The following is a 6784-nucleotide window of genomic DNA, read 5'->3' as shown; positions in this document are numbered from 1 at the left end:
TAAAAAATAAAAAAGATAAGGGATTGTAAGTGGACAAGGTCCTTGCAATCTGTGAGGTCAACCAAGGGTTACCTCACCTAAAAGAGAAAAGAAAAGAAAAGACATACATAAAAAAGAACTGAAATAAATACTAACTCAGAAAACATCAGATAAATAGACACTTTAAAGCTTAAATGATCATTAGTTTAGGAGGTTATTTATGTTTTCCTGTGATAAGTTTTCCGTTCACATCATCTGATTTCTAGAAAGGCACTTTGAAAACGTGGCAGCATCCAGAGTTCTGTATGAATAGTTCAGTTATTATAGAGAAAACTACTGTAGTTAGAGAATAAGATGTAACAGGTTGTACATTTCTGAGCAATTATAGTTAAAATGCCCAGGGCCAAGAATTTTTCAGCCACCCAAGCAGTACAATAATTTTCCTGAAGTTTCAAAGCCAGGAATGTATATATGAATTAAATTCTTTTATTAAAGAATTTTTTTTTTTTATCTGAAATCCCACATTTGCTCAAGTTTGAATGTTTGACATCATTGAGAACCAGCCAAAGGATGAGTGTTTCACTGAACCAGAGAAGCCAAGAACTGACCGTGAAAGCCTCAAGAATCAAAGTTTTTTGGGGGGGAACATCTATAAGATACCATGAAAGTTACTTATTACAGGAGAAAACTACATTTCATTCTAGAGATGAAGCATGATGCCTATCTAGTTGTTTTCTCTAAAGATGAACATGTTTCAAGATGGATTTGGCAGATTTATTTCAAGTATGAAAAACCCAGACAGCCACCAAGGTATATATTTAAAATATGGCAATGGCAAAATTCATTTCTAAGTTTCTAAATGCTCTCTAATGAAAACTAGAATCAAAAAGGCTAAGTTCTTAGGACTTTTTGAAAACAGAACAAGTTCAGAAAATAAGAGTTTTTTCAGTAACAGAAAAAAAATTAATATTTTTGTATATGATAAGCTCACTTACAAATGAATTTTTAAAAACTAAAGTGCATAAATAAACATTTTACAACTTCTAAACATTCACATGAGGAAATGGTCAACTTCACTGTAATCAAGAGAATAGTAGATATGCATAAACATACATAATAAATACCCCAAACAGAGGGAGGATCGGTGCTTCTCTGCCCTGCTGTTGTTTATTTGTTCTAATAAGAAAGAGAAAAATGACTGGCTCATTCATCTCAAGGACACACACTCTTATTTAAAGCCAGGCTATTTTCTTCTTCAGTGAATTAGAGAGACTTAACAGTATATTTGGGGACTTAAAATTTAAAAAGGGGCACCTCTTCTTTCCTCATTATTATTTGTTATTCTCTCTATTCTCTAACTTATATAAAAAGATAAATCACTTAATAGGATTAACCCAAAAGACCCAGTAAACTGAACTGAAAGAGTTGAACCAAATTGAAAGAGTAGGCTCAGTAAACTGAATTGAAATGTTTGGACTCCCCAAATACCGTATTGCCTTAATTTTATGACACATTTTGTTATAAATGTTATAACATTTAAGAATTTCTGACATAGTGATTAGTTTAAAAATTTAATGTAAAAAGACTTGAATGCCGGGGGCGAAGTGATACAGTTGTCATTGTCTGTAACTGCGAGCTTAGAATTGTAGTTAGAAAAGTTCTCTCTTCATTCATTCACACAATCGTTATTAATTGAGTGCCTACTACGTGCCAGGAACACTTCTGAGCACAAGGGATATGGAGGTGAACAATGTTAGGCAAGCATCCTGATCTCCTGAAGTTTCATTCAGATGGGGAAGAAGATAATAAACAATTTGACCGATAAATAAAGAATTTCCAATTGTGATCAATGCTGCAAAGAAAATAAGACAGAACAGGAGAAGAAGGTAGTCAGGGGGGCTTCTCTCTGATTAAATGACATGTGAGCAGAAAGCTAAATTCTGAACAATTAGGAGGGCAAAAAAAAAAAGGCTTTCTCTCACCTTCCCTTATCTGCCTCAAGACAGATCCTCCAAAAGGAGCTCACTTGTCATTAGTCTCCTCCCCTGGAGTTTCATCCACCAGCAAAGATCAACTCTTATCACAGGAGTAGAGACTAGAAGTCGACGCCACACCCAGACAGACTTTGTCACAAACTATCTTGGCCTCCATCCATTCCTCTAAGGGCCCGTTCCTCTTTCCTAAAAATCACTTCCTCCTTTCTAAGTTGCCTGCAACCCCCCTCCCTTTCCTCTATAGGACAATACATAAGCTGTCAAATCTCACCAATTTTTTGAGTATTCGCTTTTTTTCCTGTGATGCCCCAAGCATATAATGTTAAAAGTTAATACATTCGAACACATTGTCTCCTGTTAATCAGCCTGATATCAGTTTATTTCATAGATATAGCTACTAAACCTAGGAGAGTAGAAAGAAAGTCTTTTCTTCACAACACAGTGAAGAAAGAGGAATGTTATTACATCAATAAATGTAGGCTATTGTCAGTGAGTAAAAGAAAGAACGTAGTACATTTATATAATGTGGTTGTTCTCCCCACCTGTCACATTATTATTAAGTCCATGATGGGACTTGCAACCATGGCGTCTCAGAATCATGGAACTATAGCAGCTTTGTCTCCAGCCTGCTAACTTGCTTACAATTTCTACTTTTAAGCTCTAGGAAGTTCTGGTTTCAATAGGAATGTTACTCAAGAAATATTAACACAATAACACGTTGCAATCTGTTTTCAAAAATAAACATGAGTTACTTTATTAGATTAGCCAGCCCCAGAAATCAAGCCCCTGAGAGAATAAAAGCTGAATTCCTTTTTTATGGAGATGGGGAGGGCGGGGAAGAGGGCGAGGAGGCAGGAAGGGCAAGGAAGCAGGGTTATGGGCACCTCAAACAACTGAAGAAATTGAGGGACAAATGAAGGAATCGAGGGACTAAAGAAAGAGGGTGCATCAAAGGCAGACTTTCACAACAGCCTGCACTATTCCAACTAACAGGAATTCATTTATTCCTATTAACATCCAACTTACTGTTAAACCCAACACTGAATTACTGGTTAGTTCCTAACACCCATTTCAGATCTTTTGTAATTGTTCATGTTTGGTCATTAACAGCAGCTTCCACAGAAAGAGAAATGAAACCAAGTACTGAATATTTATATTCGCGACGTAAAACAAAATTACTTTGCCAAGTGTTTCAGTCAAGTGTTGACAGAAAATTAAACCAGAATTTGGGGGAGTGAATTTTCTGCCAAGTTTTAGATTTCAGCATCCCGTGCTTTCAGGCAAAATGGGATAATAGATAAGAGCTGTACTTGACGTTAAACCAACCCCCTCCCTTCCAGTGCAGGGTCTTCTTTCCCATTATTAGTGACTCATTAGGTTACCTCACTTCAGTCCCATCACTAAGGTGGGTCTTGGTTTCTCCATTCATCTCAGATAATACCTGTAAAGGATCTGAAGTACCTAGATAAGAAGTAGCATTTTAGGAGAATTTGGCATTCCTATGATGATGAAATCCATGACAACATCGTCCCAGCTCTCCTTGTAATTACAGCCCACAAATAGCTTCTACTGTCTTTTCAGAACTAGCCCTTATAGCAGCCTTGAAAGTACCAACATTACTCTTCAGTAATCTCAAAGCTCAGCTAAGGGTTATTAAAATTTGAAGCAGGATTCAAAGTAACCCTGTAATAACTAAACTGTCATACTGACATAAGGCTGTTTCAAAATATGTTGAACATCGATCCTCCTTTTCAACAGAGCCCAGCGCTAGGAAAAGCGGAATAATTGTAGAACAAACATAAAATGTTCGATTTTAGTTTAACCTGTGATTGTCATGACCTGCAATTACAAACACTTTCAGAAATACACCGTGACCGTTTCTTGATTTCAAGGTTCACGAACTCTGGTTTGAGCTGAGCCAGATTCGGGTCCCCTGCTCAGCTGCCGTATCTGCTCTCATTAAACGTGTTTCTCCTGCCTCCCACTATCTCCGGATTGCCCATCTTCTTCACTGTGTGGCATAAACATACAGGTTCAGGCACAGGCCCACAGACTGTCTAATTCTAAGAGGTAATGTGTGCTCACTGTATACATTTCATGATATGTGAATGCTGTCACCATGGTGAAAATGGCACACAACTCAGGAACACTCCAAAACACGCCGCATAACCAGGTTTCTTTTTCCTTCGAATGAAACACGTCTTTTTTCTCCTACGTGTCTGCTGGGTGTTAATCAATATTCTCTTCTCTTTGCCAAGTTCTGTTCATCTTGATAAGATCTATTGAAGAAATTAAAGTCCCTTGCAAGGCTTTTGGACACTCTATATCTCTTTGGCTTCAACTCATTCCAGAAATCTCCCCAAATTTTTCATCTTCTTTCTCATAAGGACTCTTTCCTTCTACGTTCTCCCTCTTCTACTCTTTCCTTTTGATTCATTACTAAGAAAGTTATTATTGGTCTTGCCCTTCTGTTAAGGATTAGAAAGAGAAAAGTGTAATCAGCCAGAGGAGCCCTGATTAACAGAGTGGCAAGGGAGGGACTAAGAATGCCTCCTCAGAGAGACCATCCCTCCAGTAGTAGAATTACGGGAAGTGGGGGCAGAGCAAAACTGAGGACTACAGACCACTCCTGCACCTGACTGCAATGACCTTGTCACAAATCCTGGTAGGCAAGGTGACATAGTACCGACCTCGGGATAATCAGAAGCAGCAGATATGACCAGCTCTTTCAGGCTTGTTACTCCCATTATTGCATTCCTAGCTCATCAAGTCAGGGAGCAGACATCAACCCGGAAAGGGGCAGTGGAGGATATAGGAGGAGATCAGGGCCCAGAGCCGGAGAGATGAAAGACAGCAGGAAAATTCTGTTTCAAAGGAGCACAAGCAGGGAGCAGTGTGAGGATTGAGGAGAACCTCACTTTTTATCATCTCGATCAGCCCAGCGAAGTTTCTTGAGGATAGAATCAAGGCTGTCTGGCTTCCCAAGTTCATATTCTGCCCCCTGCCCAATGTCCATGTCCATGTTTGGCTAAGTGACAAACGACTGCCATGTGTTGTGAGGCTGGGGGCCAGAATACAAAGGGGGGCCCTGAGACTCAGTCTTGTAGGATCTTTCCTGAGACTAATGTCTAATAGTTGAGATTTCAGATTGTGGACTTTGAAGTAAGATGGGCCCAGTGCCAGTCACGGCTCTGCCACTTACTGATTGTGTAGACTTTGGGCAAACGGCTTAAGCTTTTTAAACTTCAACTTCTTCAGCTGCAAAGTGGAGTTGTTGTGAGGTTTAAATGGCAGAATGCATTTCAAACATTTCACCTTAAGATTGACATACAGTAAGGACTTGATAGACATTATTATGAATTATTATTAGCTTGACTGTCCATCGTTTGACCGTTGGCACCTAAAAATATTTGTGAACAAAAAGAGAACAAATATCAGGAGGTTTGGATTTCGAAAAAATTCCAGCCATCATTTTAAATGACCTGCATCAGCTGTGGGGCCTTGGCTACTACTGACTCTGCTCTAAGTTTCCCTTTGCTAAAAAAAAAAAAAAAATGGAAATAGAACCCTTCTTCCAGGCCCCCTCTCAGTCACTGCAGGTCCTTGCTGGATAAAGGAGTATATTTTTTTCTATTCAAAACATGAGATATATATAGCCTTTTTTAAGTCTACAAGGGGAAAATGGTACAGAATATTTCAATCTGGTCCTAGTTTAGTTAGCCATTCTGGGAAATGGGCAGAGGAAGTGGTAAAAGGGCCTAACACCCCTCTCTCCACAACTCTTGCACCTCCACTGCCCAGGTGGTAGACACATAATTCCACAGGACACCCTCTGGGTGAAGACAATGGGTTACCATGCTATTTAATAAAGGGGAGTGGTGTAAAAATCACCCCATTGGCACCTTGGGGTGATTATTAGGACATCTAAAAAGACTCCTAATAAGATCTTAGCGGGAGGACATAGCAAGGGCAGTCATGGACTAGAAGTGATTTCTAAACTGAAATGCTACCTGAATGTGGTGCCACCTGGGCACCTGGTGTGCAGAAATGGGCAAGAGGAAATCAATCAAGTGTTGAATGGGGTTGGTAGTTGTTCAGATTCCTAATTTTATCTAAGCTCTGCCTGGTTCCTGCGAATTTTAAGGCTGCAGGGCTACGGGATCTGTTGTCACCTCAGACCTGCATCCCATCAGCCTGGGGGCCCGGCTGGCAGGAACGCTGGGGATGAAGGGCAAGGCTGCGACTGCTGCTTTTACTAGAAATCCCCTTGGGGAGCCAAGGGGCCCAGGGTAAGGAGCTCCTCTACGAGCGCATCATGTGCACAGCCCAAGCTTTTCGAACCTGCCCTGAGGCCTGAGGTCTCGGACGCCAAGGTGGTTTTTAGGGTTTTCTTTCTTTATTATTTCCCTTCTTGTTCTCCACAGTTGATGATTTTCTGCAGAAAAACGGCTGAGAAAAAAAAAAAACAAAAAAAAAACCTATTTCATTTCCAGTTCCCATCACCGCGATTTCCACATGGATGTGACGTTGGGCCCAGCTTCCGAAATGCCCAGGTGACTCACGCGGGGACACCCCGGGGCGGGGCGCAGGAGTTTCTCGCGCGGTGGGAGGGGAGGGGCGGGCGGGCCGCAGCTCGGTTACTCTCCTGCGACCCCTGCGGGCCGTCGTCGGCTCTTTACAGCACTGGATGGCGGCGTTACGTGACTCGGAAAGTCCCTGGGTGGAAATCCCCCGCTAGCCGCGGCGGTAAAACAGAAAGGAAAAAAAGAGAACTGGCAGTCTACGGCCTCTGCGGCGGGCCAAGTGCAGAG

The sequence above is a fragment of the Pteropus alecto genome, unplaced genomic scaffold (assembly GCF_000325575.1).
Source record: "Pteropus alecto unplaced genomic scaffold, ASM32557v1 scaffold185, whole genome shotgun sequence".
NCBI classification, from domain to species: Eukaryota; Metazoa; Chordata; class Mammalia; order Chiroptera; family Pteropodidae; genus Pteropus; species Pteropus alecto.
This window is presented reverse-complemented; position numbering follows the sequence as displayed.